The sequence below is a fragment of the Gopherus flavomarginatus genome, chromosome 4 (genome assembly GCF_025201925.1).
Source record: "Gopherus flavomarginatus isolate rGopFla2 chromosome 4, rGopFla2.mat.asm, whole genome shotgun sequence".
In the NCBI taxonomy this organism is placed as follows: domain Eukaryota; kingdom Metazoa; phylum Chordata; order Testudines; family Testudinidae; genus Gopherus; species Gopherus flavomarginatus.
Genome location: NC_066620.1, coordinates 19537905 through 19547425, shown reverse-complemented (window position 1 = coordinate 19547425; position 9521 = coordinate 19537905).

Sequence of the window (9521 nt, the reverse complement as noted above, 5' to 3'; positions counted from 1 at the left end):
TCATTGCTATGCCATCTGAGTGATTGATTATCACTTCAAATGTGAGAACAGCATGACAAGGCAAACCCCATAGACTTGTATGAGTATGGATCCCTATAAAGACAAACCCTAAAGACTGAGGACTTTGGGTCTGGTTCTGCAATCAACTTCCAGGGGCATTGGATGCGCATCTGACAAGGCTCGGCTCCGTCCTCGTGTTCAGGCCACCTGGCCAGTGATTTGGCATGAGCAACTCCTAGGCTGGTAATTGTAATAACAATCTTGCAAAACTTGTGTGTGTGTGTTTGTGTGTGTGTGTATGAATGTGTTAGTGAACGGAATGTTATAGCTTTAACTGATCACTTACTCTGATTCTTTCTGTATTCACAATAAACGCAGCATATTGCCTTAACCCCTGATCCTGCTGGTTTTCATTTTCTAAGTATAATGTGTATGCATTATGATAAGTTTTTTTCCAGAGGACCCTGTCCCATTCCCCATTATCCTCCTCATTTAATGTGGGGCCCCAGGCCTTATTTAACACACGCCATCCAAACGCAGCACTGAATACGAAATTATTAATTTCCTCATCAACATTGCTCACCACTAAGTTTGGGTGCCAAACTTAAGACACATGTGGCCTCATTTTTCAGACTACTTCTCACTTTTCTAGCACTTTATATGACCAAAGCTGAGCTTCAATGCACTACAGTTGCAGTTGGGAGTGCTCAACACTTCTGCACATTTTGTTCCAGGTCTCTCACGTTGGGCATCCAGAAAATGAGGAAATGACTCAGCTAGAGGTCACCCAGGCAAATTTCGGTTGAAGTGACTTGCCTAAGCACAGACAGATCTCCAGGGCACCACTTAACTTCTTTAACCATAACTGTCCTTTTTCTGCCTGTAGATTCCTGCCTCATTTGCCACACACTTTGCAACTTCTGCAACAAACGAAGCAGGGGCTCTACAAAAAACAGTCTCATTCTCTACAAAACCCTTACTCATCCCCAGCAGGGCCAGTGCAACCATTTAGGTGACCTAGGCGGTCGTCTAGGGCACTAGGATTTGGGGGGCGTCATTTTCTTCGGCAGCAACCGCAGCGGCCAGATCTTCGGCCTCCCCGGTCGCCACCAGCATTTAGGCGGAGGGAGCTGGGGCAAGGGAGCATGGAGAGGGCCGCCTGCAGCAAGTAAAAGGGGGCATGGCATGCAGGGGAACTCCTCGCCCCAGCTCACCTCCGCCCCGCCTCCTCCCTGAGCACGCCGTGGCTGCTTCACTTCTCCTGCTTCCCAGGCTTGCGGAGCCTAAGCTGATTGGAGCTGCAAGCCTGGGAGGCGGGAGAAGTGAAGCAGCGACAGCGTGCTTGGGATGGAGGCGGGGCAGGTAGGCACCACAAGCCTGGGAGGCAGGAGAAGTGAAGCGGCCATGGCATGCTCGGGGAGGAGGCAGGACAGGGGTGAGCTGCTTCACTTCTCCCGCCTCCCAGGCTTGCGGCACCAATCAGCTTAGGTGCCGCAAGCCTGGGAGGTGGGAGAAGTGAAGCAGCCACAGTGTGCTCAGGGTGGAGACGAAGCAGGGGTGAGCTGGGGCGGAGAGAGTGCCTCAAGGTGGAGGGGGGAGCTGCCACTGGGGGGGCGCCTCAAGGCAGGGGCATGGGAGGGCGCAAGGTGGAAGTTTTGCCTAGGGCGCAAAACATCCTTGCACCGACCCTGACCCCAGAAGACAGTTTATACAGTGCACTGAATGGAGCATGGGTCTTGTAGAAAATATAGTATGAGATCATGTAATTAAAGACTGCATCATAATGCATACACACAAGGGGAACAAATTATGATTGCATGGCCAACCTTAAGTCTGGCATTTACTAACTTTTGAGTGCTTAACTTTGCAACCTTTATGTTCTTTAAAGGTAGTGTTTTTATGTCTTTTTCTATTATGAGTCAAAGGATTTTGTAACATTTCTTTCAGCCATTCCCTCTTTGGGTTTTGTTGCCCTGTTTCCTTTGCGGTATGGCTTTCTTTTCTTCTCTCAGCTAGAGTGTGAGAAGCCTCTTTGTTGCCTGCAAATGACTTGAAAAATCTGATTGGAAGCCAATCAGGGCAGAGGGATTATAGCAGCCAATCAGAGGAGAGTGGTTTGCATATTTACAATACAGTTACTGAGACATAACAGCACAGCAGTCATGGACCACAATCGGAATGCAAAGAATTGAATAATGGGGAAGAGAAGAGAACAATTGCACCTCAGTAACTGCATATATCACACTCCTGTTTCTGATTGGCTAGGATAACTTCATTTCAGCATAATAAATCATCACACATAGCAGAGTGCTTATTGCTTAATTACAAACCCTTGGCTGTTTGTAAAATTGTGCTGTTTCTTCTCAGTGGAAGTTTAAAAATGTTTCCTCTTTAATCTCAGGCACGTGTGACAGCGAAAAATGGCACAACTGAGCTTCTGAGTTCAGATAGATGTATCTCCTAGTGTTCCTTCGGTACTCTAAGGACTTTTAGAAGTACTGGGAGGCTGTTTTTTTATTGTCAACTATTACAGAACTATTTTGGCAGAGTCCAAAGCAAATTGCCATCTTGAGCGCATCATCTTGTGATGGGTTGGATCACAGAAACTCCCTTGGGAGCTGCCACCTGATGTGCCAAGACTATCTCTACTCCTGCTTTCCCTGCCAGCTCAGGACCCCAGCATTCTGTCTTGCTGAGCCAGACTCTCCCGTCTGCTCCAGCAAAGACCCAGGGTCTGAATTACTTGCACTAAAGCTGCAGGTTTACCTGAAAGCAGCTCACAGAAGTGTTTCTGTCTTTAACACTCAGACACCCAACTCCCAATGGGATCCAAACCTCAAATAAATCTGTTTTACCCTGTATAAAGCTTATACATTGTTCGTCCTCTATAACACTGATAGAGAGATATGCACAGCTGTTTGCCCCCCTAGTATTAATGCATACTCTGGGTTAATTAATAAGTAAAAAGTGATTTTATTAAATACAGAAAGTAGGATTTAAGTGGTTCCAAGTAGTAACAGACAGAACAAAGTAAGTCACCAAGCAAAATAAAATAAAATGCGCAAATCTATGTCTAACGAAACTGAATACAGATAATCTCACCCTCAGAGATGCTTCAGTAAGTTTTTTCCTCAGACTGGATACCTTCCAGGCCTGGGCACAAGTCTTTCCCCTGGTACAGCTCTTGTTCCAGCTCAGGTGGTAGCTAGGAGATTCTTCATGATAGCTCCTCTCCTCTTTGTTTTCTTTCACCCCTTTATATATCTTTTGCATAAGGCAGGAATCCTTCGTCCCTCTCTGGTTCCCACCCTCTCCTTATCAATGGAAAAACACCAGGTTAAAGATGGATTCCAGTTCAGGTGACATGATCACATGTCACTGTAAGACCCCAAGCCTTCATTCCTCCCAGACTGACTCACATGAAGGCTTGCTTGCAAACAGAGCCCCAGTCCATTGTCCTGGTTGATGGGAGCCATTAAGATTCCACACCACCACTAATAGCCTACACTTTGCATAATTACAGTAGGCCCTCAGAGTTATATTTCATATTTCTAATCTCAGATACAAGAGTGGTACATTGATACAAATAGGATGATCACACTCAGTAGATTATAGGCTTTGTAATGATATCATACAAGAGGCCTTTTGCATGAAGCATATTCCAGTTACATTATATTCACTTATTACCATATTTTTATAAAACCATATAGACTGTACAACATCACACATCTCACCTGTATCAACAACTTTTAACATTTCTTTAATACACAGCTAGTTGTACCTCCAGTTCTGTCACAATGTGAAATTTTGTTGCTTTAGAAGGTGATTTCACCTTCTAAATTAACCTTGCTCACTCCATGCTGAGCACTGTATGGTGTATGGCAAGTAATATGGTATGGTATAGTACGCCAGACACCATACAATGCTCAAGGAGGAGTGAGCAAGGTTAATTTAATTTATTACTTCCTTGCTACAAACTATGACAACATGATGTTTATGTGCTGTGCACATGAGTCTCTCGAGCACAGTAGAGAGGGGAGGCTGTGAGGAAACTGGTGCAGTTTCCTGATTCTCAGATGTTCAGCGCTGATGTAACTTAAAGCCACAGGGAGGCAATTTTAACAAGGTCCCATGGCCTTGTTCCACCTACACCCCTTCCCGATTCACCGTCTCTCTCCTCTATGAGTAGGGAGCGTTTCCAGTGTAGGAAGTGGCCATGGCATCTCTGACAGCTCTCCAATGGATGAGATGCCCCCTAAACAGAGAGGATTCTCCAAGGTTAGCATCCAGTCTCGTTAGATTCCCTTTGTGCTGTGGTGCATAATCCCAGGCCAACACTCAACCAGCTAAATTGAGCTAAAGGGTGTTACGCCATATCCATACGAAGAAAGATTTTGAGTTTATGTTAGATTTAAGTTAACCTATGTTAAATGAAGCACAACCTAAATTGGACCACTTTATCTTAGCCAAGACAAAACCTAAGAGGAGAAGTAGAAGAACTAATGCAAAACTAATAATGCATGTATATGGGGCAGAAATAAAAATATAGCATACGGGAACTAACACATGACCAATTTAATGACTGGAAAGAACCTCATTATAGAAACAACCATCCAAATAAAATAGTAGATTCCTACTGGCTGAATTAAATTCATGGTAGTTAAAGACTCTGTAGTCTGCTTGTTTGTAATTTTTTCCAAAAGAACAACCTTTGAGGATCTGGCCCTTCGTCTCTGTGGTCTATAGTTCACCATCTGAAAAATATAGTAATAGCACTTCCCTGCCTCACAGGGATGCTGTGATGATAAACACATTTAGCACTATGAAGTGCTCAGAGACTACAGAATTGGGGGAGGGACTGTTACCTTAGATAGAAAGCAGTGCTTTGAGAGGACAATGGTTTAATGGCAAAACATTACCAGAGAATGAGAATCGCACTACATTTAACACGATCATATTCTTCATTTTCAACTATCTGTTTAAATTCAATTCTTTGAGTAATCCTCCCACCTTGTGTTCCTCCCAAACAATCTTCACACCTTCTTTCACCTGAACTACTGGTCAATATCTTCTGTCTTACTCTATGTTTGGAGAGTGCAGCATAAACTTACAATATTATATAACTGAATGAATAATAATAAATTAGTCCAACTATGACTGGAGGAAAGAATCACATAATCCTCATGTCATATAAGAGAAGAAAGCAGAGGAAATCTGAGATCCAAAACAATATTCAATCATCTCACTTGGGATCCGAAGAAACCACATTAAATATTTGTGTTATAATACCTGAGGAAAGAGGTTGTGCAATCCAGACTGTATGACAGATAGCCACATATGAAGGTGCTAGACCTCAAGACTGGTTATATTGGCAAATGGCATAGAATATCATGTAGATTTCTGCAAAAGAAAATAACATGATACAGAGGAATGCCAACGATAATGAAAATGGATAGGGGAGCAGCTGGCAAATATAGTGAAACAGAAATATATAGTAAAGGATCAAAATATGAGGATGAAAGGTTACTTATTGAAGAAAATAACTCAAGATCTAACAGAAAAGAAAACTTCTTGTGAATGCAAAGAGTGAGAAATAAAGTGAGGAACAGGCAACTTACGTGAAGTGATGGAAGTAGGTGACAGCTGTCTGCCTTAGGAAACTGACTGCAATGTTAAAATACCAAGTGATGATTATTTTTTCCAGTTGAACTTTAAAATATGGCTCTAATGCTCAGGGAAGCAAGGAAGCAACGGGGGATGCAGTGGACATAATGTACTGGACTTCGGCCAGGCCTTTGACACAGTCGCATATGACATTTTGATAAGTAAGCAGATGAAATGCAGGTTTGGCAGTACTACCAAGTGGATACATAATTGGTTAAACAACCGCAAACAAAGAGTAACTATTAACCGAATGATGTCAGCTTGGAAGGCGGTCTCAAAAGGAGTTCCCCAGGGATCTGTTCTGGTTCCAGTGTTGTTTAACATCTTTATTAATGACCTGGATGTAGGTATAGAGAGCATAGTGGTCAAATTTGCAGATGGGACAAAGCTGGGGGATGGGGGGTTGCAAATACTTTGAAGGATAGAGATAAAATTCAAAGGGATCTTGATAAATTGGAGAACGGGGCTATAGACGACAAAATGAAATTCAACAAAGACAAATGTAAGGTGCTAGACTTAGGGAAGAAAAACCAAATGCACAAATACAGAATGGGGGTGAACTGACTTGGCAGCAGCACTGCTGAGAAGAATCTGGGAGCTGTGGTGGATCACAGCCTCAGCATGTGTCAACAATGCAATGCTGTTCCAAAAAAAAAGCAAATGCAATTTTTGGTTGCATTAACAGAGGCATAGCATGCATGTCATGGGAGGTGATAGTACCAGTCTACTTAGCATGGGTTAAGTCTCAGATAGAGTATTGTGTCCAAATTTGGTCACCAATGTATAGAAAGGATGCAGAGAAACTGGAAGGATCCAAAGTTGAGTGACAAAGATGATAAAAGGGATGGAATGCAAACTATATGAGTAAAGGCTGAAGGAACTGGGTATGTTTATATTAGAAAAGAGGAGATTAAGGAGGGATCGGATACCTGAAAGGCTGCCATTAAAAAGATGGAGAAAAGTTGTTCTCTTTTGTAGGACAGGAGGGCAGGACAAGAGGCAATGGGTTCAAATTACAGCATAGCAGATTTAGATTAAATCTCAGGAAAAACTTCCTAATTGTAAGAACAGTAGGACAATGGAACAGAGCCTACTAAGGTCATGGAAGCTCCTTCAATGGAGGTTTTTGAAAGGAGACTGCATAGCCATCTGTCTTGGATGGTTTAGACACAACAAATCCTGCATCTTGACAAGGAGTTAGACTAGATGACCATCGTGGTCCCTTCTAACTCTATGGTTCTATGACTCAATGAAGAGAAAGCACAATAAATACCCAAACCTGTTTGTTAATTTTGCTAGGTGATCATGCCCAGCAGTGATAGGAGCATATATACACTATGCAGAAAGTTAGAGATATAGCAGATGGTTACCACTAATTGTTTAATCAATGTTGCCTTTTGCCTAATTAATGTTACTGCCTCAAATGCCAAAGGAAAGTTAACGTTTGCAATCACAGTAGTGAAGATTTCAAAGATACCGAGTGACAAGCCTGATTAATGTTGCTCCTTTAAATGCCGTGGTAAAGTTAATTACTTGCAAAGAGCAATAGTGAAACTATTAAAATAGGAGTGGGATCTAGTGATTATCATTGTTACTCTGACTCGCTTTCCCTGTTGACCACACATAGCAATTTGGAGCATACTTTTCACTAGCATAAAGAGTAGCTATAAATAATATGACAATTAATACACAGAGATCCTTCTCAAAATAACCTAGAGCGAAGGAAAAACCAGGACAGAGTGAAATGCTACATTACATTTGTCATAAACAGATAGTTAAGGGTTAATGTCTCTTTTACCTGTAAAGAGTTAAGAAGCTCAGTAAACCTGGCTGACACCTGACCAGAGGACCAATAGAGGGACAAGATACTTTCAAATCTTGGTGGAGGGAAGTCTTTCTTTGCGCTCTTTGTGTTGTTGTTGTTCGCTCTTGGCACTAAGAGGGACCAGACGTCAATTCAGGCTCTCCAAATCTTTCTGAATCAGTCTCTCATGTTTCAAACTTGTAAGTAATTAGCCAGGCAAGGCGGGTTAGTCTTAATTTTGTTTTCTCAACTTGTAAATGTTCCTTTTTTGCTGAGAGGATTTTACCGCTGTTTGCTGTAACTTTGAACATAAGGCTAGAGGGGGTTCCTCTGGGCTATATGAATCTGATTACTCGGTAAAATATTTTCCATCCTGATTTTACAGAGATGATTTTTACTTTTCTTTCTTTAATTTAAAGCTTTCTTTTTAAGAACCTGATTGATTTTTCCTTGTTTAAGATCCAAGGGGATTGGATCTGGACTCACCAGAGATTGTTGGGGGGAAGGTAGGGGGGATGGTTAATTTCTCCTTGTTTTAAGATCCAGGGGGTTTGGATCTGTGTTCACCAGGGAATTGGTGAAGTCCCTCAAGGCAACCCAGGGAGGGGAAAGTTTTGGGGGGGACAGAAAGTGCTCCAGACACTGAAATTCTGGATGGTGGCAGTGTACCAGATCTAAGCTAGTAATTAAGCTTAGAAGTGTCCATGCAGGTCCCCAAATTTGTACCCTAAAGTTCAGAGTGGGGAAGGAACCTTGACAACATTGCATTAAATCTGAAACACAGAGTACCATAAAAATGTAAGACCAAACATTCCCCAGGAGGACACCCCACAAGCATATTACCTTTTAGAGGGATTGTGGCATGCTGAGAACTGTGTTGGAACCTCAAGCTATCATTAGAAGAGTAGGGGCAGGGGCCTCTGCATTGAAGTGTCTGGGAGCAGCAGTCAGTCTGCAGCCAGTCCCCCTATAGTACAGCGGGTTGAGTTGTGCCTCTCTGGTTTCGGAAGTAGTCTGCTTCGTCTCTCTTGAGTTTTGGTTCTTGTGTCTTATTGTTCTGAATTCTATTAAATGCAATAGTGTTGCGATGCAGCATTTAGGTTTTTCTCTCACTTGTCTGGATGCATGCTGGGAACATATCAGGGATCACTGTGAGCATCTAGTCTAATCTCTTGTATAACTACAAGCCATAGAACTTAACATAGTAACTTCATATTAGTTATACTTGCCTGAATCCAGAAGACTTTCGACACCCATTCACTAATCTGCATCAGACTCTGCCTGCATGATCCCAGCCAAACACTCAAGCATCTTGCCTCTCCTATTTATTGAGGTTTATCATCTCTTATTTATGATTTCTGTCCATGAATCAGCTTCTGTGGCATGACCGCCCACACTAGGTTTTGTGTTAAAGCTGGATGAGGAAAAAGGTCTCTGACACAAATACCCTGGAGAAGAAATACATAACTCCTGACCAACACCTACAAAATCTCCACCAAGCATTCTCAAAACTACAATACCCGCATGAGGAAATAAGGAAACAGATCAACAGAGCCAGATGTGTACCCAGAAGCCTCCTACTGCAACACAAATCCAAGAGAGAAACCAACAGGACTCCACTGGCCATCACATACAGTCCCCAGCTAAAACCCCTCCAACGCATCATCAGGGATCTACAACCCATCATGGACAATGATCCCACACTTTCACAGGCCTTGAGTGGCAGGCCAGTCCTCGCCCACAGGCAACCTGCCAACCTGAAACATATTCTCACCAGTAACTGCACACCACACCATAGTAACTCTAGCTCAGGCAACAATCCATGCAACAAACTTCGATGCCAACTCTGCCCACATATCTACACCAGCGACACCATCACAGGACCTAACCAGATCAGCCATACCATCACCGGTTCATTCATCTGCACGTCCACCAATGTAATATATGCCATCATATGCCAGCAATGCCCCTCTGCTATGTACATCGGCCAAACTGGACAGTCACTATGGAAAAGGATAAACGGACACAAATCAGATATTAAGAATGGCAATAT